General features: G+C 44.5%; 1 protein-coding gene across 49 annotated transcripts in view; it reads left to right on the top strand.

The window, feature by feature from the left end:
• Positions 1-12441: 12441 nt before the first annotated feature.
• CELF1 (CUGBP Elav-like family member 1) overlaps positions 12442-22857 on the top strand; it is a 65108-nt gene continuing 54692 nt past the window's right edge. For 46 of the 49 annotated variants that reach the window (XM_086341650.1, XM_086341638.1, XM_086341637.1 and 43 more), the window contains exon 1: positions 12442-12582. The gene's annotated coding sequence lies outside the window, so the exon portion shown is untranslated. Of the gene's footprint in view, positions 12583-13617; positions 13679-22857 lie in introns of all 49 variants that reach the window. The other 3 variants (XM_086341613.1, XM_086341635.1, XM_086341648.1) reach the window with 1 other exon arrangement.

Genomic DNA, 22857 nt, shown 5'->3' with positions numbered 1-22857 from the left:
CCTAGCTCTAGAGCACACTCTCAGTGGTTGTGACACACGGGCCTACTTGCTTCTAGGCACGTGGGATCCTTCCGGACCAGGGATCGAACACATGTCTCCTGCATCAGCAGGCGGATTCTTTACCACTGAGCCGCCAGGGAAGCCCCAGAATGATGTTCTTTGGGGGTTCATGATGCCCTCCTGCCTATTTTTTTAAAAAGTATTTTCAAACTAAAAATTTTAAATAGGGTTTTTAGCACATCAATGTGGCTTAATGAAAATGATAGGTACAGCAGATAATCTTGTATGACTTTTTCATTAAAGATTAAACTGCATTGTTGTGTGTAGGTGCTATTCATTAAATTTTCCTGCTCTCTAATAATCCATTATATGATTATACCATCATTTGCCTCCCCATTCTCCTGTGATGGAAATTTAGATTGGTTTCCATTTTTATTAATGAAGAATGTATCAGTAAGTAGTTTCACCTTTTACGTAGTCAAATATTTTTTTTGTTGTTATTCTCTCCACCCTGGATTTGCTTTTTATTTTCTGATTATAATAGTAATACATGCTTATTATAAAAAAATGCAAGCACTTCAAAATTACATGGTATAAAAAGTAGATGTCTGTTGCAATCTCAGCGCCAGAGAAAACCACTCTTATATGCATATCCCCCAGTGATTGGTTTTTTTCCTTTTTAGGAACTGTCCACCAAAATTCTTTTTTTTTTTTTTGGCTGAGCAATGTAGCATTTGAGATCTCACCTGGCTAGGGATTAACCCATGCCCACTACATTGGGAACCCGGACTCTTAACCACTGTACCTCCAGGGAAGTCCCAAAAATACTTTATTCACTTTTTTTACAATGTCTGAGCAGTCATATGCCCAATGTCCCTTAGAATGGGAAGTGATATAGGACTCAGTTCTATCTCCAATGGGATGTGAGCACCAGTAATGTACTCAAGGACGAGGACCAGCGGATCTGGTCCATAAATCCTCCACAAACCTCTCCCATACCCTCTCTCTCTTCTTGTGAGATGAAATAGCAATGGTGATGGCTAGAATCACCATGCCAGGAACCAGTTACAGGTGGCAGAGTCCTCATTAATCTGGGTCACTAAGAACTACTTAGAGTAGAAACCACCTATCTTCATCCTCCCACTAACTGGGAATATCTGCTCTCATCTGTTAAGGGAGAGAGAAATAAATTTCTAATTTGTTTCAGCTATTTATTTTAGGTCTAATTGTTGCAACAGCTTAACCTATCCTAATGTATGTGCATTGCTGCTGCTGCTGCTGCTGCTAAGTCACTTCAGCCGTGCCCATCTCTGTGTGACCCCTTAGACGGAAGCCCACCAGGCTGCCCTGTCCCTGGGATTATCCAGGCAAGAACGCATTACTCGGTTGCAATGTGAAGTCCAACTTTTTTTTTCTTTTTACTATACCAAATATACATACTATAAAATACACCATTTAAACCACTTTTAAGTGTACAGTTCATTAAGTATTTTCACATTGTTGTTAAGCCATCACCACCATCCATTTCCAGAACTTTTCTCATCTTCCCAAACTGAAACTCCATACCCATTGAACAAACTCGCCATGTCTCCCTCCCCTCAGCTCTTGGTAAACACCGCTGTAGCTTCTGTCTCTATGTATGACCCTGAGTACTCTAGGTACCTCATATAAGTAGAATCATATAGCATTTGTCCTTTTGTGACAGGCTTATTTCCCTCAAGTTTCATCTATGCTGCAGCAGGTGTCAAAATTTCCTTCCTTTTCAATGCTGAGTAGTACTCATACGTATATATACACATACATATATATACATATATATAGGCTTCCCAGGTGGCACTTGTGGTAAAGAGCCTGCCTGCCAATGCAGGAGACTTAAGAAATACAGGGTCGGGTTCGATCCCTGGGTCGGGAAGATCCCCTGGAGGAGGGCACAGCAACCCACTCCAGTATTCTTGCCCAGAGAATCCGAGGAGCCTGGTCACATTTTGTTTATCCATTCATCCCTTGGGTTGTGAATCCCAGCCCTTAATTAGCTTGGGCAAAAAGCTATATTGAAATTTTCTTTTTCAATATTTATGGCTGTGGTGTTGGAGAAGACTCTTGAGAGTCCCTTGGACTGCAAGGAGGTCCAACCATTCCATCCCAAAGGAAATCAGTCCTGAATATTCATTGGAAGGACTGATTCTGAAGCTGAAACACCAATACTTTGGCCACCTGATGCGAAGAACTGACTCATTGGAAAAGACCCTGATGCTGGGAAAGATTGAAGGCAGGAGGAGAAGCGGACGACAGAAGATGAGATGGGTGGATGGCATCAGTGACTCAGTGGACATGAGTTTGAGTAAGCTCTGGAAGTTGGCAATGGCAAAGAGTCGGACATGATTGAGCGACTGAACTGAACCGATGGGTCCTCATTGCAGTGCACAAGCCATCTCCAGTTGCAGCAAGTGGGGCTATTCTCTCCTTGCGGTGCTCAGGCTTCTCATTGCAGTGCTTTCTCTTGCTGCTCACAGGCTCTAGAACTCTGGCTCAGTAGTCGAAGCCTGGACTTACTTGTCCCGAGGCATGTGGGATCTTCCTGGATCAAGGACTGAATCTGTTTTCCCTGCAGGGGAATTCTTTACCACTGAGCCACCAGGGAAGCCTGAGAGACTATTTTTAATTGTAATAACTACTGTTAAATTTTCTTCTAACATCGCTATATCTGTATACATTGAGTACCTGTTGTATGTTTTTTCACAATTTTAACAACCTTCTAAATTTAATTATTTAATTTAGAGGACTTCCCTGGCAGTCCAGTGGTCAAGACTCTGAGTTTCTATGGCAGGGGATTTGGGTTTGGTCCTTGTTTGGAAACTTAAGATTCCTACATGCCCTGCGGTGTGGCCAAGAAGTTTTCTAAAAAAATTACTTAGTTTCCCATTCTGACAGTAAAAAAAAGTACACACTGTTTTAATGAGAATCCCTTAATTATTCACGAGTTAAGTTTGAACATCTTACCTTTGTCACTATTCTATGCTTCCTATGCACTGCATGTTTCTTTCTTTTGCAGGTCTGGCTAAAGGGTTGTTTGTTGTTACTCTCCCTGGCCACAGAACCTGTACAGATTCTAAGTGTATGGCTTGATAAATTTTACATATCTACACACCCATGTAAACTCCACCCAGAATAAGACATAAAACATTCCAATACTCCAGAAAACTCCCTGGAGCTCCCTCCAATCAATAGCCAATGCTCTTTCCCTAGCAAAGATAATCTCTATTCTGACTTTTTTTCTTTTTTTCACCCATATTCAAATTTCAGTTGAATAAACTCATACAACATATGCTCTTTTCTTATGACTTGTTTTGCTCCATTTTATGTCTGTGCAGTTCATCCATATTGTTATATACAGTTGTAGTTTGTTCCTTTTCATTGCTATATAAATAGCCTGTTGTAAGTATATTCCATAATTTATTTATCTATCATTTCCAGTTTGGGCTATTATTAATAAAGGTACTACAAACCATTTTTTTGGGGGGGGGTGGGAATAAGTATTCACTTGTACTGGGAGTAAAACTGCCCATGTCATGGGGTACAAGGTCATTTAACTCCTTGAGTTTCAGATCAGATCAGTTGCTCAGTCCTGTCCGACTCTTTGTGACCCCATGAATCGCAGCACGCCAGGCCTCCCTGTCCATCACCAACTCCCGGAGTTCACTCAGACTCACGTCCATCGAGTCAGTGATGCCATCCAGCCATCTCATCCTCTGTTGTCCCCTTCTCCTCCTGCCCCCAATCCCTCCCAGCATCAGAGTCTTTTCCAACGAGTCAACTCTTCGCATGAGGTGGCCAAAGTACTGGAGTTTCAGCTTTAGCATCATTCCTTCCAAAGAAATCCCAGGGCTGATCTCCTTCAGAATGGACTGGTTGGATCTCCTTGCAGTCCAAGGGACTCTCAGGAGTCTTCTCCAACACCATAGTTCAAAAGCATCAATTCTTCGGTGCTCATCCTTCTTCACAGTCCAACTCTCACATCCATACATGACCACAGGAAAAACCATAGCCTTGACTAGGCGAACCTTTGTTCCTTGAGTTTAGTGAAAGTGAAAGTCGCTCAGTCCTGTCCGACTCTTTGCGACCCCATGGACCATACAGTCCATGGAATTCTCCAGGCCAGAATACTGGATTGGGTAGCCTCTCCCTTCTCCAGGGGATCTTCCCAACCCAGGGATCAAACCCAGGTCTCCTGCATCTACATCACAGGCCGACTGTTTGCCACTGAGCCACCTGGGAAGCCCATATATTTGACAAGAAACTTGTATTCAAAATATGTAAAGAACACCTCCAAACCAAAACAAGAAAAAAAAAAGAGAGAGAGAGAAAAGAGAGAAAAAAGATTGAATAGGCGATTCACACACACACAAATATCCAAATGGTCAATAAGAATTATGTATGTAAAGTAGCCATTAGGGGAAAAAAAAATTAAACCACAATAAAATATCACTCCACTTGCACCAGAATGACTAAAATTAAAGGACTTGAAAGGGGCTTCCCTGGTAGCAGAGTGGTTGAAAAATCCACATGCCAATGGAGGGGACGCTGGTTTGATCCCTGGTCTGGGAAGATTCCACATGCCTCCGGGCAACTGAGCTGGAGTGCTGGTGAGCCCGAGCTGCACAAGAAGAGAAGCCACTGCAATGAGTAGCCCTCCCTCGAGGAAACTAGAGAAAGCCCATTCGCCAACAAGAAAGACCCAGGACAATAAAAAAAATAAATAAATCTTAATTAAAAAAAAACACAGAAAAAATATTTATTAAAATATTTAACCAAGCCTCCTATTCCTCACTTGTATGATCATCCTTTTTTTAAAAAAATTTATTTTTGGCTTCAAGTCAGTAGTTGGAACACTTAGGCTCAGTAGGTTCAGCTCACAGGCTTAGCTGCTCCAAGGCATGTGGGATCTTCCCGGGATCGAACCCATGTTCCCTGCATTGGCAGGTAGTTCTTAATAACTTCCCTGATAGCTCAGATGGTAAAGTGTCTGTCTACAATGAGGGAGGCCCGGGTTCAGTCCCTGGGTTGAGAAGATCCCCTGGAGAAGGAAATGGCACCCCACTCCAGTATTCTTGCCTGGAAAATCCCATGGACAGAGGAGCCTGGTAGGCTACAGTCCATGGGGTCACAAAGAGTCAGACACAACTGAGCGACTTCACTTTCACTTTCTTAATAATTAGACCGCCAGAGAAGCCCTCTTTCTGGGTTTTATCTCTTTCTGTCAACAAGCATGCTGTTTAACAAAAATGGGATCTTACTGTACCTATTAATTTGTCACCTGTTTATTTGTTTGATTGTGTTGGATCTTAGTTGTGGAACCCAAGATTTCGTTGCATCCTGCCAGAATTTTCATTGCCGTGAATGGACTCCCTAGCCGTGGCATCGCTAGTTGTGACACACGCTCAGGCTTAGTTGCTCCGCAGCAGGTGGGATTCCTAGTTCCCTGACTAGGGATTGAACCCAAGTCCCCTGCATTGCAAGGCAGGTTCTTAACCACTGGACTACCAGGGAAGTCCTATCACCTGTTTCATTCACTCTGTGTCATGAACATTTGCTCACAATTATTTGAAAAAGCATATATATATATATATAATATTCTAGGCTATGGATATATCATACTTTATCACTCTGTTTTTGTGTCAAATTTTATGCAATTCCAACAATGTTATGATCCATCTCTGCTCTTATCCTGATTATTTTCTCAAGAAATGCTCCTAGAAAGATATGTAAACCTTCAGATTCCTCCAGACTATCTGAATTTTACTCCCACCAGCACGTGGAAAAAGGCTCGCTTCCCCGAACCCTCATTAACATTTTTAAAAACAAATCTTCATCCATTTGGAAGGCAAAAAATTAAATGGGAATTTTCATCCTTGTTTACCTCACAGCAGGCTTTTTTTTGCATTTGGACTACTGAGTGTTTTTGTATTCATTGTGAAGCCCTTTGAAGCTGAATCTGTAGTCCTCATGTAACTGTTCTGCCGCCCAACTCTGGGCTTAGTGGTAATTAGATTCAAGAGTGGCACTAGCGTCCGGCAAGGACTGGCCGTACATCCGGAGGCAGATAGAAGGGGAAAGTTTCTGGTTGCCCGTCCAGAACTATCTATCCAGCTGGACACTTTGAGAACCAGAGAGAGAAGAGGTTAGCAGGACAGGTGTGGCCGCCGCTCCCATTTAGCTCAGGATAGGGTGCAGGGCTGACTGAGGGGAAACTGGGTCTTGTTCTGATGGGCGGGGCCATGCTCAGTAAATCCTCAATCCAATTTTCTGTTGAGGGGTGGAGCTGTGTTCCCTCCCTGCTATTTTCCTGGGGCCAAACTATGGTGGAGCAGCGCCACCTCAGACACCACCAGAGATGCTCAGAGAGCTCAAACAAACCCTATGCGCACAGAGACTGGCACAGAACTGTGAGCATCTCCTGCGGAGGTACGGGCTGGCGGTGGTCTGCCGCAGGGACAGGGGCTTTGGGTGCAGCAGACTTATGTATGGGAAAAAGCCCTCTTAGAGGAGGTCGCCATTAACCCCACCATAGAGCTGCCAGAACTTACACAGGACTGGGAAATAGACTCTTGGAGGGCACAACAGAACCTTGTGCACCAGGACCCAGGAGAAAGGAGCAGTGACGCCACAGGAGACTGACCCGGACTTGCCTGTGGGTGTCCGGGAGTCTCTGGCGGTGGCCTGCTGCAGGGTTGGGGGCACTGAGTGTAGCAGTGCATGCATAGGATCTTTTGAAGGAGGTCGCCATTATCTTCTTTACCTCCACCATAGTTTGGTGAAAGTGCAGTCGCTCAGTTGTGTCCGACCCTTAGCGACCCCATGGACTACAGCCCACCAGGCCCTCCATCCATGGGATTTTCCAGGCAGGAGTACTGGAGTGGGGTGCCATTGCCTTCTCCGTTAACAGCGGCTAGGCATATTATATTTACTTGGAGCTGGTATACTTGGTGACAGCCTTAGTGCCCTCGGACATGCTTAGCCAGCTCCCGGCTCCAGATAAATAGCAGAGAGGGAACACCACAGCTACACCCATCAACAGAAAATTGGATTAAAGATTTACTGAGCATGGCCCCGCCCATCAGAATAAGATCCAGTTTCTCCCTCAGTCAGTCTTTCCCATCAGGAAGCTTCCATAAGCCTCTTATCCTCTTCCATCAGAAGGCAGACAGACTGAAAACCACAGTCACAGAAAACTAACCAATCTAATCACATGGACCACAGCCTTGTCTAACTCAATGAAACTATGAGCCATGCCCTGTGGGGCCACCCATGGTGGAGAGTTCTGACAAAATGTGGTCCACTGGAGAAGGGAATGGCAAACCACTTCAGTACTCTTGCCTTGAGAACCCCATGAATAGTGTGAAAAGGCAAGAAGATAGGACCCTGAAAGAGGAACTCCCCAGGTCGGTGGGTGCCCAGTATGCTGCTGGAGATCAGTGGAGAAATAACTCCAGAAAGAATGAAGGGATGGAGCCAAAGCAAAAACAATACCCAGCTATGGATGTGACTGGTGATAGAAGGTCCGATGCTTTAAAGAGCAACATTGCATAGGAACCTGAAGTGTTAGGTCCATGAATTGAGGCAAATTGGAAGTGGTCAAACAGGAGATGGCAAGAGTCAACATCGACATTCTAGGAATCAGCGAACTAAAATGGACTGGAATGGGTGAATTTAACTCAGATGACGATTATATCTACTACTGTGGGCAGGAATCCCTTAGAAGAAATGGAGTAGCCATCATAGTCAACAAGAGTTCAAAATGCAGTACTTCGATGCAATCTCAAAAACGACAGAATGATCTCTGTTCGTTTCCAACGCAAACCATTCAATATCACGGTAATCCAAGTCTATGCCCTGACCAGTAATGCTGAAGAAACTGAAGTTCAAGACCTACAAGACCTTCTAGAACTAACACCCAAAAAAGATGTCCTTTTCATTATAGGGCACTGGAATGAAAAAGTAGGAAGTCAAGAAACACCTGGAGTAACAGGCAAATTTGGCCTTGGAATACAGAATGAAGCAGGACAAAGGCTAATAGAGTTTTGCCAAGAGAACACACTGGCCATAGCAAACACCCTCTTCCAACAACACAAGAGAGGACTCTACACATGGACATCACCAGATGGCCAACACCAAAATCAGATTGATTATATTCTTTGCAGCCAAAGATGGAGAAGCTCTATACAGTCAGCAAAACAAGACTGGGAGCTGACTGTGGCTCAGATCATGAACTCCTTATTGCAAAATTCAGACTTAAATTGAAGAAAGTAGGGAAAACCACTAGACCATTCAGGTATGACCTAAATCAAATCCCTTATGATTATACAGTGTAAGTGAGAAATAGATTTAAGGGCCTAGATCTGATAGACAGAGTGCCTGATGAACTATGGACAGGGGTTCATGACATTGTACAGGAGACAGGGAGCAAGACCATCTCCATGGAAAAGAAATGCAAAAAAGCAAAATGGCTGTCTGAGGAGGCCTTACAAATAGCTGTGAAAAGAAGAGAAGTGAAAGGCAAAGGAGAAAAGGAAAGATATACCCATTTGAATGCAGAGTTCCAAAGAATAGCAAGGAGAGATAAGAAAGCCTTCCTTAGTAATTAGTGCAAAGAAATAGAGGAAAACAATAGAATGGGAAAGACTAGAGATCTCTTGAAGAAAATTAGAGATATCAAGGGAATATTTCATGCAATGATGGGTTCAATAAAGGACAGAAATGGTATGGACCAAACAGAAGCAGAAGATATTAAGAAGAAGTGGCAAGAATACACAGAAGAGCTGTACAAAAATGATCTTCACGACCCAGATAATCACGATGGTGTGATCACTGACCTAGAGCCAGACATCCTGGAATGTGATCAAGTGGGCTTTAGGAAGCATCACTACAAACAAAGCTAGTGGAGGTGATGGAATTCCAGTTGAGCTATTTCAAGTCCTAAAAGATGATGCTGTGAAAGTGCCGCACTCAATATGTCAGCAAATTTGGAAAACTCGGCAGTGGCCACAGGACTGGAAAAGGTCAGTTTTCATTCCAGTAGTAAAGAAAGGCAATGCCAAAGAATGCTCAAACTACCACACAGTTGCACTCATCTCACACGCCAGTAAAGTAATGCTCAAAATTCTCCAAGCCAGGCTTCAATAATACATGAACCATGAACTTCCAGATGTTCAAGCTGGATTTAGAAAAGGCAGAGGAACCAGAGATCAAATTGCCAACATCCATTGGATCATCGAAAAAGCGAGAGAGTTCCAGACAAACATCTATTTTTGCTTTATTGACTATGCCAAAGCCTTTGACTGTGTGGATCACAATAAACTGTGGAAAATTCTGAAAGAGATGGGAATACCAGACCATCTGACGTGCCTCCTGAGAAATCTGTATGCAGGTCAGGAAGCAACAGTTAGAACTGGACATGGAACAACAGACTGGTTCCAAATAGGAAAAGGAATACATCAAGGCTGCATATTGTCACCCTGCCTATTTAACTTACATGCAGAGTACATCATGAGAAACGCTGGGCTGGAAGAAGCACAAGCTGGAATCAAGATTGCCGGGAGAAATATCAATAACCTCAGATATGCAGATGACACCACCCTTATGGCAGAAAGTGAAGAACTAAAGAGCCTCTTGATGAAAGTGAAAGAGGAGAGTGAAAAAGTAGGCTTAAAGCTCAACATTCAGAAAACAAAGATCATGGCATCCGGTCCCATCACTTCATGGCAAATAGATGGAGAAACAGTGGAAACAGTGGCAGATTTCATTTTGGGGGGCTCCAAAATCACTGCAGATGGTGATTGCAGCCATGAAATTAAAAGACGCTTACTCCTTGGAAGAAAAGTTATGACCAACCTAGACAGCGTATTAAAAAGCAGAGACATTACTTTGCCAACAAAGGTCCGTCTAGTTAAGATTATGGTTTTTCCAGTAATCATGTATGGATGTGACAGTTGGAATATAAAGAAAGCTGATCACTGAAGAATTGATGCTTTTGAAGTGTGGTTTTGGAGAAGACTCTTGAGAGTCCCCTGGACTGCAAGGAGCTCCAACCAGTCCATCCAAAAGGAGATCAGTCCTGAGTGTTCATTGGAAGGACTGATGTTGAAGCTGAAATTCCAATACTTTGGCCACCTGATGCAAAGAGCTGACTCATTTGAATAGACCCTGATGGTGGGAAAGATTGAAGGCGGGAGGAGAAGGGGACGACAGAGGATGAGATGGTTGGATGGCGTCACCGACTCAATGGACATTCAGTTCAGTTCAGTTCAGTCGCCTAGTCGTGTCCGACTCTTTGCGACCCCATGAATCACAGCACACCAGGCCTCCCTGTCCATCACCAACTCATAGAGTTTACCCAAACTCATGTCCATTGAGTCGGTGATGCCATCCAGCCATCTCATCCTTTGTCCTCCCTTTCTCCTCCTGCCCTCCTTCTTTGCCAGCATTAAGTTTGGGCAAACTCTGGGAGTTGGTGATGGACAGGAAGGCCTGGCGTGCTTCAGTCCATGGAGGGAGAAGGCAATGGCACCCCACTCCAGTACTCTTGCCTGGAAAATCCCATGGACGGAGGAGCCTGGTAGGCTGCAGTTCATGGGATCGTGAAGAGTCGGACATGACTGAGACTTCACTTTCTCTTTTCACTTTCATGCATTGGAGAAGGAAATGGCAACCCACTCCAGTGTTCTTGCCTGGAGAATCCCCGGGACAGCGGAGCCTGGTGGGCTGCCGTCTATGGGGTCGCACAGAGTTGGACACCACTGAAATGACTTAGCAGCATATGACTGACTGAAGAACAACAATATATGACAACCTTCTATAAGCTGTAATGGTCTATAAATGGAAGATGTTTTCAGTAAATTACACACAAAACTATTAACAAGAACAAGATCATATATCAGCATTATTTGTTGTTCACTAAGTCCTGTCGGACTCTTTGCAACCCCATGGACTGCAGCACGCCAGGCTTCGCTGTCCCTCACTATCTCCCTGAGTTTGCTCAAACTCACATCTGTTGAGTTGGTGATGCCACCCAACCATCTCATCCTCTGTTATGCTTTCTCCTGCCTTCAGTCTTTCCCAGCATCAGTCTTTTCCAATAAGTCAGCTCTTCGCATCCGGTGGCCAAAGTACTGGAGTTTCGGCTTCAGCATCGGTCCTTTCAATGACTATTCAGGGATCGACTGGTTTGAATATCAGCATTATAAATGTATATAAAATGATAAACTACACAACTAGGAAATCTGATAGTGTACAATTTAAGGGTTAATTGTTTAGATCTATATGGTACTAGAAACTGTGACTATTTTTTTTCCTTCCTAAGAGAGGAAAGAGGTGCTTCCAACACATGGGAAAACCCTTGAGGCCTCTGCTTGGGAGTCCACTTATTTTTTTTGTGGTAAGGTAGGGTATAATCAGTATTTGTGGGTAGAAGAGTTATTGCTCTGAGAAGCCAGATGTTACAGAGAAATCATTTGCAAACCCATGAGTTATTTGCATGTTGTTGGGGCCAAAAGGTCTCAGAACTAAGTTTTCTTTCTTTCTCTGCATTTTACTGTCCCACAAGATGTAGAACTTGTGGGAATAAATGACGTTGACCTTTTAAACAAACAAACGAACTATTTGCATTCTACCTAGATCTTGGGATTTCTGGGTCAGTCTGAAGGAGGTCTTCAAGAACCTAGCCTTTGTTACGGAAAAAAAAATTTTTTTTTTTCACTGGGAGAAGCAGGTTAGGGCTGGAAAAATCAGTCTTTTAGTAGAACTTTTATGAGCTTCCTGGCGCTCCAAGGATTTTTGCAAGGTTGTGAGTTCACCCAGCTGCTCATCCCGCCAGAGGGCTTTCGTTTAACTCTGAAAGCTTGCAATACACTTACAGTCCACGTCTCAGCAGACAAGGAAGGGCCGGATCCCGTTGCTTATCGGCTGGGTTAGAAAGGAGGGTGTGTCGGGTGCCCAGCGCTGGCCAAGCACCATCCCATTCACTCACCCATTCATTCATCAAGTATTTTATTATGCGCATATTCAGCGCCAAGCAGAGGTTGGCGCCCGCCAGTTCGTCCAGAACTCTTGTGGGTGAGGGGCGCAGAGCCGAGAACTTCCAAGTTTTCAGGCCGGGTGTCTTCCCCGCGTCTTCCCTCCAGCGGAGTAACGAGACAAAGAGACTTGCCCTCGCCGCTCCCCGGGTCGAGGGTTGTACCCGAGGCCCCCAGGGCCCCCGCGCGGCTGCTTCTCCACTCCCCAGCCCGAGGGGGCGCTGCAGCGCCGGGCGCTCGGCCCGCCCCTGCGCCGAGCCCCGCTCGGCTCAGCGCTGCGGGCGGCACCGCGGTGGTACGTTCCCCCGAGCCGCCCTCCCCCTCCGCGTCGGCCCTCCCCGCCGGTGGTAGGCGCCGGAAGTGCCGCCATTTTGGGGTGTTCTGCTCTGGCGGCAGCGGCGGCGGCGGCGGGACGCGGCGGCTCCCCCGGGACTCGGCCTCAGCAGCGAGGCGGCGGCGGCTGCGGAGGCGCAGGCAGCAGCTGAGGCGGCGGCAGGCTGAGGTGCAGCCGCTGGTGAGTGCGGCGGCCGTGGGATAACGGGCCGCGCGGGTGGGAGCGAAGGGGCAGGAGGGAGGCGCCGCGGGGCGGGTCCGGTCCGGGCGGCCCCGCGGGGTCACCAGGGCCCCTCCGGGCGCGGCCGCTCCGGCTTCCCCGCGGCCCCCGGAGGCAGGTCCGCGGTGTCTTCCCGGGTGTCGGGGTCCTCCGCTGCCCGGGTCCCGGCGCGTGCCCCGGCGCCCTGGGAGACCCGCCCTCCTCGTGGCCTTGCCCCTCTGCCCGCGCCCTTTGCCTTCCCCCTCGGGGCTCCGAGGGCTCGGTTCCCTGCCCCGGGGGTAGCTCCGTCCTCCTTTTTTCCGGCCGCCGTGCAAGACCCAGGCTGCTTGCCCGGGACACCCCTTCCCTGCTCCTGTCGCCCCACGTGTTCTTCTCGGTCCTTACCCTTGGGGTAGGGGTGGGGTGTCCCCAGGACCCCCGCCTCTGGAGGGCCGCGCTTCTTCTCTGGAGCTTCGGGAGCCCCCACTTCCTCGCCCCAGATCCGCTAGGGCCTTGGCTCACCCTCCCCCCACGTCAGGTGCTCACCCAGTCATGGCCTAGTAGCTGGGCTGAATTCTCGCACCCGGGAGCGCCGAGAGCACGGCCGGGAGCTTTCTTCCTTCTCTAAAGGACCTGCTTTTGGAATTGAAGCTTCTGGCGTCTTCGGTTGCGGTTCTCGGGGCAGGATGTTATTTTAATTCTCGAGGCCGGTTGTCCAGGCTCGAAGCAGCTTCTCCTTGGTTTAGGCTCATCCCCGTAGTGGAGGGGCAGGTGGTAGGGTTTTGGTCGGAGGAGGCTGCTTTAGCAAAATGGAATCTTTTTTTTTCTTTTTCTAGCGAGCAAAGTTAATGCTGTACTTTTATTACCTTCGAGTGAGAATGCTGCCCAGTAGTGTCAGACAGCTTTGAGTGCTTTATAAATTAGCTTGCAGTATAAGAGGTTACAGACACCCGATGAATCCTTTGCAAGAACTTCACCCTTAATAAAGGTCTTTTCGCTTTCTTTGATGCTCTGTAGGTTGAAGAGGCTTTAGTTGGATTCTCTCACCTTTTCCACAAGTGTGACATCTCTCCGATGGGTATTGCCAAGTTTCAGTTTCTCCTGAAATTCTCGCTGAGGAAGGGTCGTCTCTGAGAACCACCAAAGATTCTTTCCACTTTAATATTCACGAGTCCACTTGGAAAATAATCCAGTTGCCATAGCGTGCATAAACTATTGCTCCAGGTCCCTCCCCTACAGCTGTGTTGTTACATTCTTCTAACTTTACTTATAAATCTGCGGTTTCTCCTCTTAAGTTAGCTAAGATTGAAGCATTGCTGGTAGGGAAGCAAAGCCGGAGCTTTCAGCTGTTGCTTCAGCCAGGAAGTTGAGTTTCCCCAGCGGGCTCTTTGCTCTTGACTGTCCACAGCCTCTTTCCATTGAAAAATGGCCCTTGACCCAGAGCACAGGCCTCAGCTTCTTTCCAACTATTCATTCATTTTTGCCCACGGGGTTTTCTTCTCCTCAGTTGGTATCTAGACTTAAAATCCATTCACTGGTGAGGCTAGATGAGCTGGTGAGATAGAATAGCTTTTCCAACCACTTCACTTTTCAGATGAGGAAACTGAGGCTCAGTTTCCAGGTTACTTGCCCAAGATTCTGTAGCACCTGCTCTTAGGTGTTATTTAAACATAGATTAAATATATACATTTTCATATATATATATATATATAAAATGAGCAGTAATGCAGAGTGCTCTTTGAGATGTGGTGGACCGGAAAGGCTTGAAGTTGGAAGGCCTTAATTGGCATCCCCGCTCTGTTACTAGCCTTACAGCCTTGACCACGTCTCTGCTTTGAGCCTCAGTTCATTCTCATCTGTAAAATGTAGGGAATCATGACTGTTTCACATGGTACCAGTTCAGCTTCAGGGCAGTAATATGGTATCGGAGGCAGACAGTGAAATTTTAAGCCAGAATGATTTCTTCTTCTGAGAGTTACATTTCTTATTGCAGAAGTTCCAGATGCATCATTAAAAACGCAGATGTGCCAGAAAGGGAGCGCTTCACCCTTAGTTCCACCGCTCGGAGGTGGTTGGTAATACTTAGTCTTCATCTCACCATCTTTTTTTATATGCAGTAGAAAAGTTTATTATTTTATCAAAATAGGTTTATCCTAGTTAATAGTTTTGTGATGTGTTTTCAGGATTTAATAATAGATGATAGGCATTAACAACTACGTATTAAATGATTCTGTGTTTTATAGCTCCAGCACATGTGAGTTAGGCCAGAGGCTATCCGAGCACGGGAGCTGAGCATTTGCTCTTTTAGACATGCTGGGCTGGAAGGAGAGGAGAGGAAGGGCAGAGACCTGACATTTATTGTATGTCTACTGTGTGATTTTTTTTTTTTTTTTTTAAATATTTTGGCTCTGCTGCTGAACGTAGAATCTGAGTCTTGAATTCTGTGCCCTTTGCTATGACTGCCACTGTAGCTTCTTTAACTTAACTTTCCTGTGAGGTCAGACATAATACATAATAAGGAACTGGGAGGTTAGAAGGTGGTGGTGATGTGCCTTGGAGGGGGCAAGAAAAGGGCTGTCATATGGAGGCTGGGGTGAAGAAGTTGGAGGAAGCAGAAGCATAGGATCCTCTCTGAGCTCCAGGATCTGGATACTTCCAACAAATTGCTCTCTTTTCTTAAACCAGCAAATGATAGAATTTGGTTAAACTCTGTTTCCTCTGCTTTTTTTTTTTTTTTAACAGCTTTATTGAGATACTCACATACTATACAATTTCGTAGTTTTAGTATATTACATTATTTAAAGAAATTGTGATAAAATATAATACAGTTTTGCCATTTTAATCATTTTTTTTTAATGTGGCATAAAGCACATAACCTGAAAGTTACCGTCCTCATTATTTTTGAATGTACAGTTTTGTAGCATTAACTTGTTATTGCCAAGTGGTGTCTGACTCTTTGCAACCAGATGGACTATAGCCCGTCAGGCTCCTCTGTCCGTGAGATTTCCCAGGCACGAAAACTGGGGTGGGTTGTTGCCAATTCCTCCTCTAGGGGATCTTCCCAACCCAGGGATCGAACCCATGTCTTCTGCAGAGAGGAGAGTTGTTTACCACTGAGCCATCAGGGAAGCCCCTAGCATTAAGTACATTCATATTAATGGAAAATAGATCTCCAGAACTTTTTCATGTTCTAAATCTGAAACTATATATCCATTAAACAACTCCCATTTTCTTCCTCTTCTCCTCACCCCAGCCTTTCATAACTGCCATTCTGCTTACTACTTCTATGAATTTGACGACTTTTCGATTTATAAGTAGAATCACACAGTATTTGGCTATTTGTGACTGGGTTCTTTCACTTACTAGAGTATCTTTAAGGCTTATCCGTGTTGTAGCACATGGCAGGATTTCTTCCCTTTTAAAGGCTGAATAACCTGTTATATGAATATGCCACATTTTGTCCATTTATTTGTCAATGAAGACAAGTTGTTTCCATCTTTGGGCCATTATGATTAGTGCTGCTGTGAATATGGATGTGCAGATATCTCTTTGAGATCCTTCTTTCAGTTCTTCCGGATAATACTCAGAAGTGAATTGGCTGAATCATATAGTGGTTCTGTGTTTAGTTTTTTGAGGAGCCTTAATTATTGCACCGTTTCACCATCCCACAAACAGTGCACAAGAGTCCGTATATCTCCCTATGCTCCCTAGCATTTGTTTTCTTCTTCTTTGGCCACACCATGGGGCATGCAGGATCCTAGTCCTCCCCCGGAGCCTGAACCCTGCCCCCCTGCTGAAGCACAGAGTCCTCACCACTGGACTGCCAGGGTTCTTCTCTGGCCGTAGTCATCCTGACGGGTGTGAGGACTCCCTGTGGTTTTGATTTGCATTTCTGACTAACGATCAACATCTTTTCATATGCTTGTTGACCATTTCTGTATCAACTTTGCAGAAACGCCATTTAAAAAACTAAAAACATTTGGTGGTGTTGAGGTGCAGTTCTTCATTCACTCTGAATATTAGCCCTTAAGAGATGTGTACGATTCACACACACTTTCTCCCTTGCCTGTTCATTCTCTTGTGTCCTTTGATGGAGTCTCATTTGTTTTTGCTTTTGTAGCCTGTGCTTTTGGTGTCTCATCCAAGAAACCACTGCCCAGTCCAGTGCCCTGAAGCTTATCCCCTGTTTTCTTCTACGAGTTTTATAGGTTTAGGTTGAGGTCATTTTAACCTTTTTTTTTTGGCTGCTCCGTGCCACTTGGCTTGCAGGATCTCAGTTCCCTGAAGAGCAGTTGAACAGGGACCACAACAGTGAAAGCCCGAAATGCTCACCACTGGGCCACTCGGGAGCTCTCCCCGTTTCAAGAGTGCAGTGCAGTGGCCTTAAGTACATTCATGGAGTTGTGCAGTCGTCGTCTCTGCCTGTTTCCAGTGTTTTCTTCAACCCAAGCAGAAAATCTGTAACCATTAAGTAATAACCATCCATTGCTCCCTCCTCCTAGCTCCTGGTAACCTCTGGTCTACTGTCTGTCCCTGTGAATTTACCTGTTCTGGATACTTCATGTAATTGGAATCGTGCAATATTTACCCTTTTGTGTCTGGCTTATTTCATGTAGCACAGTTTTCAAGGTTCGTCCATGTGTAGCAGGTATTAGGACTTTCTGTGGTTGAAGTCCTCTGCTGATTGAAGTCAGGGACGTCTCCTTCATCTTGGTATCTTGCCCTCTCTTAGTGCTGCATAAAGGCTCTTGATTTGGTTAGAATGCTTTCTCTTCATGGGAATTGCCAATTACAGGGGGATGTCCACAGATTCCCTCAGATCTTTGAAAAAATTGGAACATATCAGTGTGCTTAAAAGTATGTAACAGTAACCCAGATCACAGTTATCAGCATCATTTCTAATTTGTGATTTATATGTACAGAAAAAGTATCGCATGAAGAGAAAGAAACGGCAAATTTCTGCTATTGCTGTGAAACTGTTATATGAGTGCTCTTTGTTACAGGAGTGGACTGATATCCAGATATTCCATATTGTGTAGAGGTAAAGTCTATAAACCTGGCATTTAATGGCCTACTTAGAATTAATAATGAATACTTTAAGGATAAGAGCCTTCTGAAGGTTATCATAAGCCTCCGAGTCTGTTTCTGTATGTTCAGAGTATTCTCACTTTCTTCTTAAGGTGAGCTTTTCCTTATTTATTTGGAGGTTCATAACTGATTTTGAGCTGCTTGACTGTCTACTTTTCCTCTTTGCTTTTTGGACGTAGCCTCCAACTTCATTTTTCTTCCTCTCCACTAACAAAAGGAGCATGATTAATATTAATTCTTGGGACATGAGATGAACTGGAAGTTTTATTTGGTCAACTCTGTTGTCCTAAAGAGATATTACAGGCTTCCCAGTACTTGATGGATGGGATTTTATTGTAGTGTTAGCGAGGAATTTATATACGTCTTTTTTTTTTTTAATGATTTATTTAGGGTCATAGTTGCTGTGCTCAAGCTGTCTAGTTGGAGAGAGCAAGGGCTACTCTCTAATTCTGGTGTGTGGGCGTCTTGTTGCGGTGGCTTTCCCAGTGGCCGAGCATGGTCTCTTGGGCACACAGGTTTTAACAGTTTTGGCTCTTGGGCTCCAGAGCACCCACTAATTGTGGTGCCTGGGCTTAGTTGCTCTGAAGCATGTGGGATCTTCCTGGTCGAGGGATCAAATGGGTATCCCATTCATTGCAAAGCGGATTCTTAATGACTTAACCACCAGGAAAGCCCCTTATATTCCTCTCTTTCAAACAATATGAACCATTTTTTTGTTCAGAACTATTCTTTGATTCTTGATTATTTTTGGTAATAGTTAAAAGTAGACTGTATCATGGAAGTTCAAGTATTTCACTATATGTTTGAAATAAGAATTAACTTTATATGTAGGCCTTCTTAGCAGAACTTACAAATTCTGCTAATTGATTGCTATTAATACAATCTTGTATTTACCTGCACACCTCTTCCTAGAGGTGCCATGGCCTGCTGAAATGTTCAAAGAGCAAATAAAATACAAACAAAATTTTTATACTAATTTTTTAATTGAGGTATGGTTGATTTACAGTATTATATGTTTCAGATGTACGACATAGTGATTCACAATTTTTAAAGGTTTTACCCCATTTATAGTTAGCAAATATTGACTGTATTCCAAAACAAGAAATTTTTTAACAAAACGTGGAGAATTAATCTCATAATTGAGAGTTGATTCTAGGATTTTTGAGTTTTTAAAATTGGTTTGAAATCTGTGGTTGGAAAGAATGATGTGACTTGAATAGGGTTTATGAGCAGAGCCTGGCAGGGGTAGGTTTGACACCTCCAGCTCTGGGCCTTAAATTGGTAATATCACTGTGTGACCGTAACATTTCTGGGCTCCGCCCCCCCCCCCCCCCCCCCCCCCGCCATCTTTAAAATGGACATCACCTGGAGTGTAATGTGAGGATTGATTGAGATAACTGAAGCAAGGCGCTGAGTAGTGCCTGGTACAGTGCTGATAATGCTGTTTCCTTTTTTCATCTGTAAAAATGGGCCTACTGCTTATGCGTTGGTCAGTAATGCAGTTAAGCCAAATAAAAGACACAGAGAGGATGACTCGGTGTGCGGTGCATAGACAGCAGCCACTGCCAGTGTTCCTTTCCTCTCCCCGCTTAGGTATGGTCTGTTGTGCACTTTGCTTTGCTCATTGTGGCTTAGGGATAAGATCGTTTGGCTAGGAAGCGTGTCCTCTCCTGGAAGCTCTCAGCTCGTGGCTCCCTGTGGAATGCTCGGGTCGGGTGGTCTCCTGTCGTCTTCCCTTTGTGTACTTCACGTGGAGTTTGCTAATAGGGAGTCTGCTGTGTTCATAGAAAACTGAAAAATACAAATGCGTGTATTGCTGGGTTTGCCCTAGGGACACCTGGTTATAGATAAGTAGTTTTAGGCTTGTAGAGAGGGTGGACGCTAATATTTAGAGTTGTAATGACAGAGGGTGAGATGGTTGGATGGCATCACCGACTCGATGGACGAGTTTGCACAAGCTCTGGGAGATGGTGAAGAACAGAAGCCTGGTGTGTTGAACACCATGGGGTCACAAGGAGTCAGACACAACTGAGCGACTGAAGGAAGAGATGATAGAGTTAATTGGTTGTAGCTATTTGCTTAGTAAACTATTGTATCAAGAATCCTTATCTGAGCTTTGTAATTTACTGAAGAAGGTTTTCTTGATGAGATCTTTGTAATTGTAACTTGTCCTTGCCTTGAAGCAGTTGGAGTCTCCTTCAAGTACTGGTTTCCTAACAGTTAATCAACAGAGCTGTTGTGTAGTTTGTTTGGGTTTCCTGGGGGTTGCATCTTGCAGCTTGTGGGATTTTAGTTGCGGTTGCCCAACCGGGGATCGAACCTGGGCCCACTGAAGTGGAAACACTGAGCCTTAAACGCTGGCCCGCTGGCCCGCCAGGGAATTCCCGTGCTCTGTAGTTACTGTTTAACTTGCTACACTGTGGAAGCCGTGAGCATAAATTTATTTTTAACTTCTTTGAGTTCCAGACCTGTAAAGCTTTTCAAGAATGTTTTATATCCATGAACTCCACATTAACTTAACACATTCTTTCTGCTAAGGAAATCTTTAATTCTTCAAAAATGTTACCTCACAGGCTAGAAGGATAAATACCAAAGTTTTTTCTGGGCATTGGGACATGAGCAGTTTTTCTTTTCTTCATACTTGCCATTGTTTTTAAATTTTCATACAGAGAACATGAATTTCATAAAAGTTACATTAAAATTAGACTGTATGCTCAAGAGATGAGAAAGTCTAGTTTGGGGAGACTGAGTATAAAGTATCTTACGTTAAATAATTTTAAAGCATTTTAATTCTTAGAACTTTGTGAAGTTCTGATGTAACCCTCAATCAGCTGACCTTTCCCCCACTTTACAAGAAATGGACTCACTTTTAGAACAGCATTTGAGTTGTAACATTTTGATTTTTCTTTTACTTCACTTACAAAATGTGGCAGAAAATATGAAGAGGGATGGTGAGTTCTGGTTTGGAGGCGGCAGTGAGATCTAGTGGATCTCAATTAATTGATTTTAACATGCCTCTTTTGGGATGTGTTTGTAGGTTAGAAGTGTGGCTTTAGAAAGAATTGTTCGCTAGCTTTTTCTGATCTCCATGGCTGTGTTCAGCTTTGAAAAAATGGAGTTAAATATCACTCCCCCCCCCACATTGAAACTCCATTGAAATTTTATTCCCAGATTGGGAAATGTCTTTAGTTTGGGGATTATACAAAATGAAGTTTTTTGGTTCTAAAGCTGTTGGATTTTAGTGTTAGACGTTTAATTTTGATAGGTCTGTGGTTTTCATTTACATAGCATTGTTACTCTTCAGCAAAGGAATCAGTAAATTAGAAACTGTCACCACTTTCTCATTGTTCTTTGTACCTTTTTGTTTCTTGTGAGATTGAAGCAAGCTCTGGCATGTGGGAATGTGTGATATTTTGGTGATAATGTAGGGTAACTAATAGTCTACTGTGAGTAGACTGTCTTTTTTAACCCAGTATATTTTGGACATCTGTTAAGTTTTTGCTAGTTTCTGTTTTGTACAAATAATTTAGGCTTTCTCCAGTTTTTTTGTGCTTATAGCTTTTGTATGTGGGAAACATTCTTTTCTGTTCCAGTCCCCTCCCCCCACACTACTAGCACCTAGCTTAGCCTGAGTTGTCTGTGTGTTAACCATGCTGGGTTGGGTGGGATATTACCAGTGAGACACCTGTGCTGTCCTGTTGGCTGCCTGGGCAAGAATCTTAGGGGGTCCAGGGAGTGAAAGGAAGTCAGGGTGATGACAAGCACCTTGGAAATGTATAACCCACATTCGTCAGCTAGCGGGTTACTACTGCACTTTGAAACAGCACTGTTTTGTTAAACCTTACAGCACACTTTCAACTAGGATATTTCACAGAAGATATTTATGTGGTAAAAGACTATTCCTTAGGTTCCTAATTCTTAGCTATATGGCCAGAGTGAGAGGAGCAGGCGCTGTGTTTGGTGCTCCTCAGCCCTTCCCTGAACTTGGTTCTATTTCCGTCTTTCGTTTAGTGCACAGCTGATCCTTGTTCCTTGTCATGGAGCTGTTCCTGTCCGTTCATTCTAGAGTGTGTCATAGGATATTATTTAGTATTCATGTATTTTTTCAGTGAGATTTTAAGTGTTTTTTTTTTTTTTTTTGAGGATGCATACTGCCTTATTGCTTGTTTAGTGTATTACACACCTTCTGAGGAGTCAGGCATGCAGTCCCTACCCTGGCTACACTCTGTGACCCAGCTCTTCTTTTAACAGTTTACTGGACCGCGGGCAGGCACTTACCTAAGCTGGGCAAATCAGTTTCTCCTAGGAATTTGAGACTGGAACTGAGACTCATGCCTTCAGGGAACAAACAGGTCCACCTGAATTCAGAGAACTTGAAACAGATAAGCAGATGCCAGGGTACTGCCAAATTCAGGCTTGTATCTGTGAAAGCAGGGAGGCCAGTACGGGGCGGGGTGGGGGGGTCGGGGGTGGGGCTAAGATTTATGCAGAAGGAAGCACTGATGAGAGAGATGGCCCTGGAGAGAGACAGGCGTATATCTGTGGAAGCAGCGAAGGCCAGTACAGGGAGGGAGAAGTAAGTAGATTTATCCAGAAGGAAGCACTGAGGAGAGGTACAGCCCTGGAGAGAGAGACTGGAGACAGGAGACAGACTGCGGAACAGGAGCCTGGGTGTGTAAAGGCTCCAGGTATGGCCCTGTTACACTTCCTGCCTTTGGGTCCTGTCTTTTCAGTTAGTGCCTTTTTTGCTTAAGCTAGTTTGGAGGAAATTCTCCTTAATTACAACCAAAAGAGCTTTGACTAAGATGCTTACCACAGAGCTCTGCCTAATATTTCTTAAAGTCATTTGAATTTTAGGATAGTCAAACCTAGGATCATGCTCTTTGGAATATTGCCCTTTCCCCTCCAAGCCCCGCCCCCCGCCCCCCCAGGCTGCTTGGGGTTTTTTCTTCTCCACCTGTGTAGTGTGGACATGCATTTGTGTTGTCCCTTCTGGCGCAGAGTGCTTCTCTCTGGTGCTTTGCCAGCTCAAGATTGAGGGCTTGGGCTTTCTTTAAAAACAAGTTTCTAATGATTATTTGTTTACAACTGGGTCTTTTTAGGCATGTAAGACTGGTAATAAAGTAATACTGCTATTTAAGATAGGAAATATAAAGTGAGCCATCATTT

The sequence above is a fragment of the Bos grunniens genome, chromosome 15 (genome assembly GCF_055505025.1).
Source record: "Bos grunniens cultivar Pamir isolate PY7600 chromosome 15, Bosgru_T2T1.0, whole genome shotgun sequence".
NCBI lineage: Eukaryota > Metazoa > Chordata > Mammalia > Artiodactyla > Bovidae > Bos > Bos grunniens.
This window is presented reverse-complemented; position numbering and strand designations above follow the sequence as displayed.